Source organism: Thalassophryne amazonica, chromosome 16 (assembly GCF_902500255.1).
Source record: "Thalassophryne amazonica chromosome 16, fThaAma1.1, whole genome shotgun sequence".
In the NCBI taxonomy this organism is placed as follows: Eukaryota; Metazoa; Chordata; class Actinopteri; order Batrachoidiformes; family Batrachoididae; genus Thalassophryne; species Thalassophryne amazonica.
The window spans coordinates 31,556,892-31,566,701 of record NC_047118.1 but is presented as its reverse complement, the minus strand read 5'-3'; the positions used below and the strand labels follow the sequence as shown (position 1 = coordinate 31,566,701).

The following is a 9,810-nucleotide window of genomic DNA, read 5'->3' as shown; positions in this document are numbered from 1 at the left end:
CTCGCCAGAAGTGACATGTACCCACGCCTGTAACTTTACTGGCAAAATGAAAAGGTATATCATATGAACAGATAACTCAGATAAGGAATTGGACTACCAATATTTACCGAAGTTTATCGAATCCCACTGGCCATTCAAGTGTCTTACTGATTGTAAGCCCCCTTGCTGTCTGTAAATTCTCTACAACTGGCTCATTAAGCCACTGATTACTGGTCACTGTTTTATTTGGTGAACTGTTTATTGTAGATATGTTTTGAGAAGAAATACTTCCTGATGTGTTGGCCTGGGTTCAGCCCTTGGATCAAACAATTTGTCTGAATTTTCCCAGTTGTTCCCAGTATACAGCTGATGGTCTTGCCTGGCAGCTTCTGATATTGGTGTGTGAGAAGATGAATATGAAGCATCAAAGTACTTCTGCCCTATCTCAGATGGAAAAGACAGAGTTCTACATGGGCCCATTGGTGCTGTTGGTTATGTGCAGATTCCGTAGCATGGAGTAGATGAGAGTTTACCCCTCCCCATGGACAGGGTGCCAGTCCAATGTAGGTTACTCACCCAGCCAAGGCCAGTACCTATTTACAGCTGGGTGGACTGGGATGATGCAGATTTGAATCCAGGTCTACAAATTGGTAGGTCTGCTCCTTAACCAATGAGCTATCTGCTGTACACCTGCTGACTTCTTTTTCATGACCACAGGTTCACAAAGTAGAACTGCATTTTGGGAATGCTAAGCTTGGGAAGGCTTTGCAAGAACTGTCACATAAAATAGCACTCTAACATTCAGTATTTTATATGTTAACAACAAAACCTATGTCTAATCTTAAATGTACAAGAGGAAAATGAAGCAAGAGAAGTAATGGAGTTATATGATCACATTTCCAGAACGTGGCCTCAGATTTAGAGGTGTCGATCCTCATCCCAGCCGCTTCACACTCGGCTACGAACCGATCCAGTGAGTGTTGAAGGTCACCGGCCAATGAAGCCAACAGGACCACATCATCTGCAAAAAGCAGTGATGAGACCCTGAGCCCACCAAACTGGAAACCCTCCTCCCCCGACTACGCCTCGATATCCTGTCCATGAATACCACAAACAGGATTGGTGACAAGGCACATCCCCTGCTGGAGCTGTTGCCCCTGTGACCCGAACCCGGAAAAGCGATTAAAGATGAGTGAGTGGGTTAGAACTCTTGCCGCAACTGGAAGACTTGTGCTAGAAACAAATGGCGGGTCATAGACTAAAACATTGCAATAATCAATCCAAGATGAAATAAAAGCATGTTATAATTGAGTCGGACGCACGACCTTATATAAATAATGACTGAGGGAAGCAAAAATACAGCTTCATCATGCTGTATATAACTCAAATTAAACTGTCTGAAGACAAGCTGCATCTTAAGTACTCATGTTGAGCTCGGTCACTCGGGAGGAGCTCGGAGTCGAGCCGCTGCTCCTCCACGTCGAAAGGAGTCAGTTGAGGTGGCTCGGGCATCTTTTCCGGATGCCCCCTGGATGCCTCGCTGGATAGGTGTTCCGGGCACGTCCCATTGGGAGGAGGCCCCGGGGAAGACCCAGGACACGCTGGAAGGATTACATCTCTCGGCTGGCTTGGGAACGCCTTGGGGTTCCCCCAGAGGAGCTGGGGGAGGTGTGTGTGGATCGGGAGGTCTGGGCGGCTTTGCTTGAGCTGCTGCCCCCGTGACCCGACTCCGGATAAAGCGGAAGAAAATGGATGGATGGATGGATGTTGTTGTTGCTGCTGCTGCTAGGGACTGAGCCTGGCCTTAAAAACAACCACTGCAAAAGAAGGCCTGGTATTTCATTATATGGCCTTTAAACAGGTCTAACAAGAAACACCCTTTTATGTCAGTGACAGTACACTTTGTTCAAGCAAATACTTTATATAGCAGTGTCCTTTGAACACCTTTTGCACCCGCCCCTCCTTGCATGCATGAAATGCCTCAAAACAACACAGAAAGAAGTTTATAATGTACTATACATGTAGTTTTCAGAGATTATCTGTCCGGCTCTAAGCTGCACAGAAACACATTATACTCTAAATTTAGTTGCCGATTTCAACAAGAGTACTCATTATGCAGTTGCATGTGGGAGGTGTTTGGGCCTGCAGCCAGCTGGTGAAAAGAATGAATCCATGCACACGCAGCACAGCCACTGCATAGAGTATACAACAGAAGGGAGTACGACTCCCTTCTATATCAATATCAGATGAATCAAAGTTGTATCACCTTTCAGTTATTTTGGCCAAATGGCGTTTTTCTGGGTATGAGCCAGCATGCAGTTGTCTCCAGCAAGTGGAAAGGGCCAAGGGGACAGACACCCACATCCCACCAGGCAGCAGAAAATACACTCAACAAAAATATAAACACAACACTTCTGGTTTTGCTCCCATTTGTATGAGATGAACTCAAAGATCTAAAACTTTTTCCACATACACAATATCACCATTTCCCTCAAATATTGTTCACAAACCAGTCTAAATCTGTGATAGTGAGCACTTCTCCTTTGCTGAGATAATCCATCCCACCTCACAGGTGTGCCATATCAAGATGCTGATTAGACACCATGATTAGTGCACAGGTGTGCCTTAGACTGCACACAATAAAAGGCCACTCTGAAAGGTGCAGTTTTGTTTTATTGGGGGGGATACCAGTCAGTATCTGGTGTGACCACCATTTGCCTCATGCAGTGCAACACATCTCCTTCGCATAGAGCTGATCAGGTTGTCAATTGTGGCCTGTGGAATGTTGGTCCACTCCTCTTCAATGGCTGTGCGAAGTTGCTGGATATTGGCAGGAACTGGTACACGCTGTCGTATACGCCGGTCCAGAGCATCCCAAACATACTCAATGGGTGACATGTCCGGTGAGTATGCCGGCCATGCAAGAACTGGGACATTTTCAGCTTCCAAGAATTGTGTACAGATCCTTGCAACATGGGGCCGTGCATTATCCTGCTGCAACATGAGGTGATGTTCTTGGATGTATGGCACAACAATGGGCCTCAGGATCTCGTCACGGTATCTCTGTGCATTCAAAATGCCATCAATAAAATGCACCTGTGTTCTTCATCCATAACAGACGCCTGCCCATGCCATAACCCCACCGCCACCATGGGCCACTCGATCCACAACATTGACATCAGAAAACCGCTCACCCACACGACGCCACACACGCTGTCTGCCATCTGCCCTGAACAGTGTGAACCGGGATTCATCCGTGAAGAGAACACCTCTCCAACATGCCAAATGCCAGCGAATGTGAGCATTTGCCCACTCAAGTCGGTTACGACGACGAACTGGAGTCAGGTCGAGACCCCGATGAGGACGACGAGCATGCAGATGAGCTTCCCTGAGACGGTTTCTGACAGTTTGTGCAGAATTTCTTTGGTTATGCAAACCGATTGTTTCAGCAGCTGTCCGAGTGGCTGGTCTCAGACAATCTTGGAGGTGAACATGCTGGATGTGGAGGTCCTGGGCTGGTGTCGTTACAAGTGGTCTGCGGTTGTGAGGCTGGTTGGATGTACTGCCAAATTCTCTGAAACGCCTTTGGAGACGGCTTTTGGTAGAGAAATGAACATTCAGTACACGAGCAACAGCTCTGGTTGACATTCCTACTGTCAGCATGCCAGTTGCACGCTCCCTCACATCTTGTGACATCTGTGGCATTGAGCTGTGATAAAACTGCACCTTTCAGAGTGGCCTTTTATTGTGGACAGTCTAAGGCACACCTGTGCACTAATCATGGTGTCTAATCAGCATCTTGATATGGCACACCTGTGAGGTGGGATGGATTATCTCAGCAAAGGAGAAGTGCTCACTATCACAGATTTAGACTGGTTTGTGAACAATATTTGAGGGAAATGGTGATACTGTGTATGTGGAAAAAGTTTTAGATCTTTGAGTTCATCTCATACAAAATGGGAGCAAAACCAAAAGTGTTGCGTTTATATTTTTGTTGAGTGTAGTTGCCTGCCATTTGGTAGTGTGGCGGATGTAGCGATGCATGTTAGCAGCGCATGCTCCCAGCTGTGATCTTATCTCTCAAAAATTGCATTTTATCTAAATGGACAAGTAGAGTGCTTCCTGTTATGAACAATGGAAAAGCAAATACTTTAGAAAGACAATGCTGAAAAAGTACACCCTAAAGTAGAAAGTCAATGCAAGAAAAGTCAGTCCAAATATGCACACATTTTTAATTTAACGCATCCAAGTCATGATTTTATAAGAATGTTGTTTGTTTGCTTAACACAAGTGAGTGGACAGATGCAAAAACAAGTCCAAGTCACTGAATATCTATGGGGTGAATTAGTTCTGTAATAAATAGCAGTATTATGGTGCAAAATGGTAGTTTTGTTAAGAGCAGGCTCACTGAAAAAACACAGCGATATTAAATGAAGTGAGGGAAGCTTCCAAGACATCAAAGACAACTGAAGGAGTTACAAGCCTCTGTGAATGTGACTGGACAAACAGCAAGATTTTTCTCTGGTGCTTCACCAGTTACAACCATTTCATGCCAGAAGGAAGGCCTTTAAAATGGAGAAGAAAAAAAAAAAAACAACTTGGTGTGAGTCTCCCCTGTGCTTTCTGACAATCTACCCAGTACCTACAATCCCATTGTTCTTGTATCTTGCCCTTCACTGTTTTTAAGAGGACACATTTTACATATCAGCTCAGACACAAGGCAGTTTGAGTGGCGATACAGTTTTTAATCAGAATGCAGAATGCACATTTCATCAATGGTTTTTAAGCATAATGCAAAAACGATTTGATACAGTGTCACAATGCACAAATATTTGGCACACAAATTAAGACCAAAGCAAGTACAGGGTGACCCCCCCCCACCCAAAAAAAAAAAAAAAAACTGAACCCATAAAGTTTTAATAAATCCCACAAAGGTCCAGCAAATTTGCAAGAAACTTCAAGAAGACGACTGGAACAACTGTCTTTCTCAGCATGTCTTGGTCAATCAAGGAAAAGCCATTTTGCCTAGTGGCCTATTTCACCAACAAATATTATTTGGAGCATAATTTTGAAAGAACATGACTTTTATGCAAAGCGACCAAGACAATGGAAGCTTTGGGGAATGATCGTACCCAGACTGAAATTTAAACCCAGCAAATTTCTTGAAATTTGCAAGAATTTCTTGAAATTTGCTGGACCTTTGTAGGATTTATTACAATATTTATAGTTTCTGTTTTGTTTTGGGGTTTTTTTTGGGGGGGGGGGGGTCACCCTGTATATTTGACATAGGAAACAAAATCTTCAACAACAATAACTTTATTGGTTGTGCTGCACATCATAATACAGATGGTGTCAAAGGCTTCACAAACATTTGAAACATGACTTTTCAAACAATAATCTGGAATAACTTCATGGTTGGGTTTGACATGTATACATTCATACAGAATCTATGATACCAAAACAATGAAAGTCCAGAATGGACCTACCGGGGTGAAGCAGCTGTAGTAGTAGGTCATGGTGACTGATGTGACCAATTCTAAGGCATTTGTTTGTTGCATAATTGAGGGGATGTAAAACATTGGTGGACTGATTATTGAGTGTATTAATAGTGTGAAAATGTGAGAAATATGTGAAGACTAAATGTACTCTCTTTCAACGTGCGCACACGTGGAGCACAACCATGCAACAGGCGCTGGGCGTTCACACAATTTTTCAATTATAAAACAAGCATTTCATCAATGGTTTTTAAGCATAATGCAAAAAAGATTTGTCACAAAGGCCACGACATGATAAAGTATGCCCACTCTGAGTTTTTTGGATGCCTCCCTCAGATGAGAAAAGATGCACATGTGCTACGATTTCAAGTGAGTAAAATAAACACAAAAATAGATTTTGGACAACATCCAGTGCAAGTAAAGCTTGCAAGTTTTTTTGAAGTTTAGCTTACACACAATTAAAGGGGTCTTAATGTGACATATTTTCATTTATCTTTTACAGTTACATAGATTCTGTTATACATCTGCCAAATTCCACAAATCTGTCAGTGCATGCAGACATTATCCTGCAACAAGCAAGATTTAAGTTTGAAATGGCTTGTTGCAGACTTCTGTAACACACAAAGAACCACATGGTCTTTAGAAGATGGAAGCGGCACCACCCCCCACCCCACCCCCCCCTTTAATAGAGAATGGATGTGGCAAACAGCAGCTTCTTTTCATTTAAAGCAACAAGTGCACAAATTGCTTGACTTAACACCTGGGAAAAAGGGATTTTCTTTTTTGTTCCTTTTTTGACACCTCACATCAATGTCTATGGCATAATATTAGCTACAAACAATGTCTGCTTTTAGAACTGCCAGCAGCCTATACTGGCTTGCTTAAAGGTTGTATAATATGACCCCTATAAATACAAACTCCAAGTATAACACTGTTTTCTCATAATCATCAGATCATAGTCATATTCATTATGTAATTTTTTTATTAATTTAAAGTAATTTTTAATTATTAAAACCATAATTTTTGGAAAATGTTTGCAGTAGCCTGTCAGAAAATGAATGATTCAATTTTTGGAGACGCTACCATGGCAGCCATCTTGGATTTGAAAAAAGGGATCTTAAAACAGGAGTTTTTCCAATATCTCAGCTTCTACATGTCCTTATTATCTTGATTCCAGTGGCTAAATACTAATTTTCAGGGCTAACGAATCCAATGTTGCCAACTACAAAAATGTACAAGTGGGCAAAGTCAGTTGATAATCAAAGATCACCACCCATAAATGTGGATTTATCATTGTTTCCATTTTTTGTAGTTCACAACACCGGATTCATTAGCCCTGAAAATGAGTATTTACCCACAGGAATCAAGATCCTAGATATTCTAGAAGCTGAAATAATGAGAAAATTACCTCAATTTAAGTTGCCATTATTACGAATCTAAGACAGCCACTGTGCTGACGTGCATGAAAAAGGAACCATCCATTTTCTGACTGACTATTGTTTGCACGTTTCTAAAATGTATAGCTTTGCAAATATCCACAAAATTCCAAAAGCCAATACATGAACATCATGAACCTGACAGTTAATTGGTTTCAACACAGTGCAATGATATAGCGCTCTCATCCGAACTTTGTTTAAATACTATCGACAGTGCAGACACATACAGAGAAAAATGAAATCGGATACAACTTTGACATAAAATATTAGAAGGGTTTGTGACAATACAACAGTACAAATGGAAAAAGCCTAGTGGGGGTTACACTTCCTTCCCACAGGAAATGTTGCTGGTGTTCTTAATGAAAGCGGTTCGGTGTGGCCACTAAATGGTCTACTTCAGCCCGATGGTGCTCAGATACTTCCAAAGTGTTACTGTACAATAGAATGTCCATCTGTGTGCATGAAGCATTAAGATTACACTACATAATGCAAAAAGATTGACAGCCAAATTTAATAGGAACTTCCTCAGACACAACTCCTGGTGTGATACCTGCACACTACAAGGTAAAATAAAATGTCATACCTGATCAGCACTGAAAACATTATACACATCTTATTCCCACCGTAAGGGATTTCACTCTGCAGCCTCTGACCTCTTTCTAGAACTTAATCAACCTGATTACAGCCACATTTGTTACAAATATGTATGTTGCAAATTTGTAAATTCTAATTCAACCTGATGACTTGTTCTCCAATCAAAGAGAGATTAGACAACATCTAATCAACATGGTGTTGACTGCCTTGTTGCACAGAAGGGTCCATCTGCGTCTCTTTACATCACAAACTCTAACAGCTACAAACTGTCTGATGCATAATCCTCCATCTCTGCCTCTTTGCAAAGCAAACCCATCAGCAAGATGACACATACTGATGTGAAAGTTTGGACAGACGAGCTGTTGAGTGTGAAAGTGACCATGTGGCTGCGGCCATCTGGTACCACTTGTAAACAGGTTTGTCTCTTTCGAGTCTATTTGCTGATCTGTGAGGAAAAGTCCAGCACATCTATGTGTTCTATTCCAACGCGAAGATCAAAGTAAGAGCACGATTTTATTTTGACTGTTCCATGGCCACGCTGCATTAAGTTATGTAATGAGTGTCATGTTCAGCTGCTCACAGTACTTCTCATTAACACTGAATAAAGTAGCAGAATTTGTTCCTAACAATGGAAGCAATGTGGTGAGCTGTGTACGAGTATTTTGTTATTCCGCTGAAATGTGCCACTAAGCAGCATCAAGCTTCCTTCAATTAAAATTTGAGATGTTTTATGGAAATGCAAATGTAAAACTAGCTATCTCTCCCAACACTACGAGTATTATATATTGGTATTAGTAGATCTTTTGTCATGAAACGACTGAATTAACAAACTGGTCAACCTCTATATATGTAATTGACAAATATGATGTATTTTGCACTGGACCACATTTATTTTCTTTCCTGCATATCTTCATATGTGCTACCACTGTGTGACGTTTCACTGAAATCCACAAAAGAGTGTAGGAAGAGTTGCATTTACAAGTTTAATATCATGTGACACATTAATTAAAAGCAAAATTTCAATTATCTCCCTTGAAGATGTCAGACTGGAACCATCATCACCTTCATATGGTGCGCTACCATTCTGTGAAAAGCCACTTATGAGGTCAGTATCAAGTATAAGCAAAATTCCAGTTGTCTCCCTTGATTATTTTACTTCATCTGCATATTGATATGGTGTGCTACTATTACATGAAGTGCTAATGAAATCCAACAAATGGTTTAAGAGACTTTGCATGTATGAAGTCAATGTCATGTGATGCATCAATTAAATGCAGAATACCAATTTTATTCCTTTGAAGACATTGGACTGGAATTGTTTTCATCCATGCATATTTCTTACGGTGTGCTAACATTGTGTGAAGTTTCACTGAAATCCATCAAATAGTTTAGGAGGAGTTGCTTACAACATCAATATCATGTGATCCATCAATTAAATGCAAAATTCCAATCATCTCCCCTTGAAGGTGTTTGACTGGAATTATTTTGCTTCATGTACATCTTCATATGGTGTGAGAAGCTTCACTGACATCCACCAAACATTTTAAAAGGAGTTGCGCTTACAAGACTCATAGACAGAAGGAAGTCGTACACTGTGATTCCTATATACTAGAGTGCCTACATACGAAGAGTGTCAACAACTAGCAATTTGAAGCCATAGTGTTTCCTAGCGTAAGCCATTGGACACTAATTTACTGTTTTTACACATGACAACTTCACAGTCATAGCTGTCTTATAGTCACCCAATAGGTTTCATTTAGAGTACATTTGAAAATGTATTTACAAAAACGAAAAAAAAAAAGAAACCTAGTGCCATTTACAATTTTATTTTATCATTTAAACATGTGAAAAATAACCATTCTTATCTGTACATAACCTGTTCCAATATTTCATCCTTACCCATTAAAATCTGGATGAAGAACAATGGAAATAAAGCATTTTTGTATAGTTTACATGATTCAAGGGCCAGTGTTTAATTCACAATTGTTTAAGGCTTAAGCGTTCAGAGCAAAACTCCACTACTTAACATACAAATGCACACAAAACACACATTTTAGATAATGGTATGTCAGCTGTTCAGAAGGTTCCGGGTTCAAATCCCCCCCGCCACATTTCTCCATGTAATGTGGAGTTGCGTCAGGAAGGGCATCTGGCGTAAAACCTGTGCAAATTCAACATGCAGAGGCGACCCCGAGTGCAAACAAGGGAGCAGTCAAAGGGACTTACTTTATATTATATATATATATATATATATATATATATATATATATATATATATATATATAGTATTCTGGCCTGACACTGAT

The 9,810-nt window shown here is 40.8% G+C and overlaps 1 long non-coding RNA gene across 1 annotated transcript; it reads right to left on the bottom strand.

Annotated features, from left to right (window-relative positions):
- Positions 1-4,742: 4,742 nt before the first annotated feature.
- LOC117527662 lies at positions 4,743-9,046 on the bottom strand. Its single transcript, XR_004565584.1, has 2 exons — positions 7,494-9,046; positions 4,743-7,430 (listed from the first exon to the last, which is right to left on the bottom strand). It is a non-coding gene; the product is annotated as an uncharacterized LOC117527662 (long non-coding RNA).
- Between the last annotated feature and the right edge of the window lie 764 nt (positions 9,047-9,810).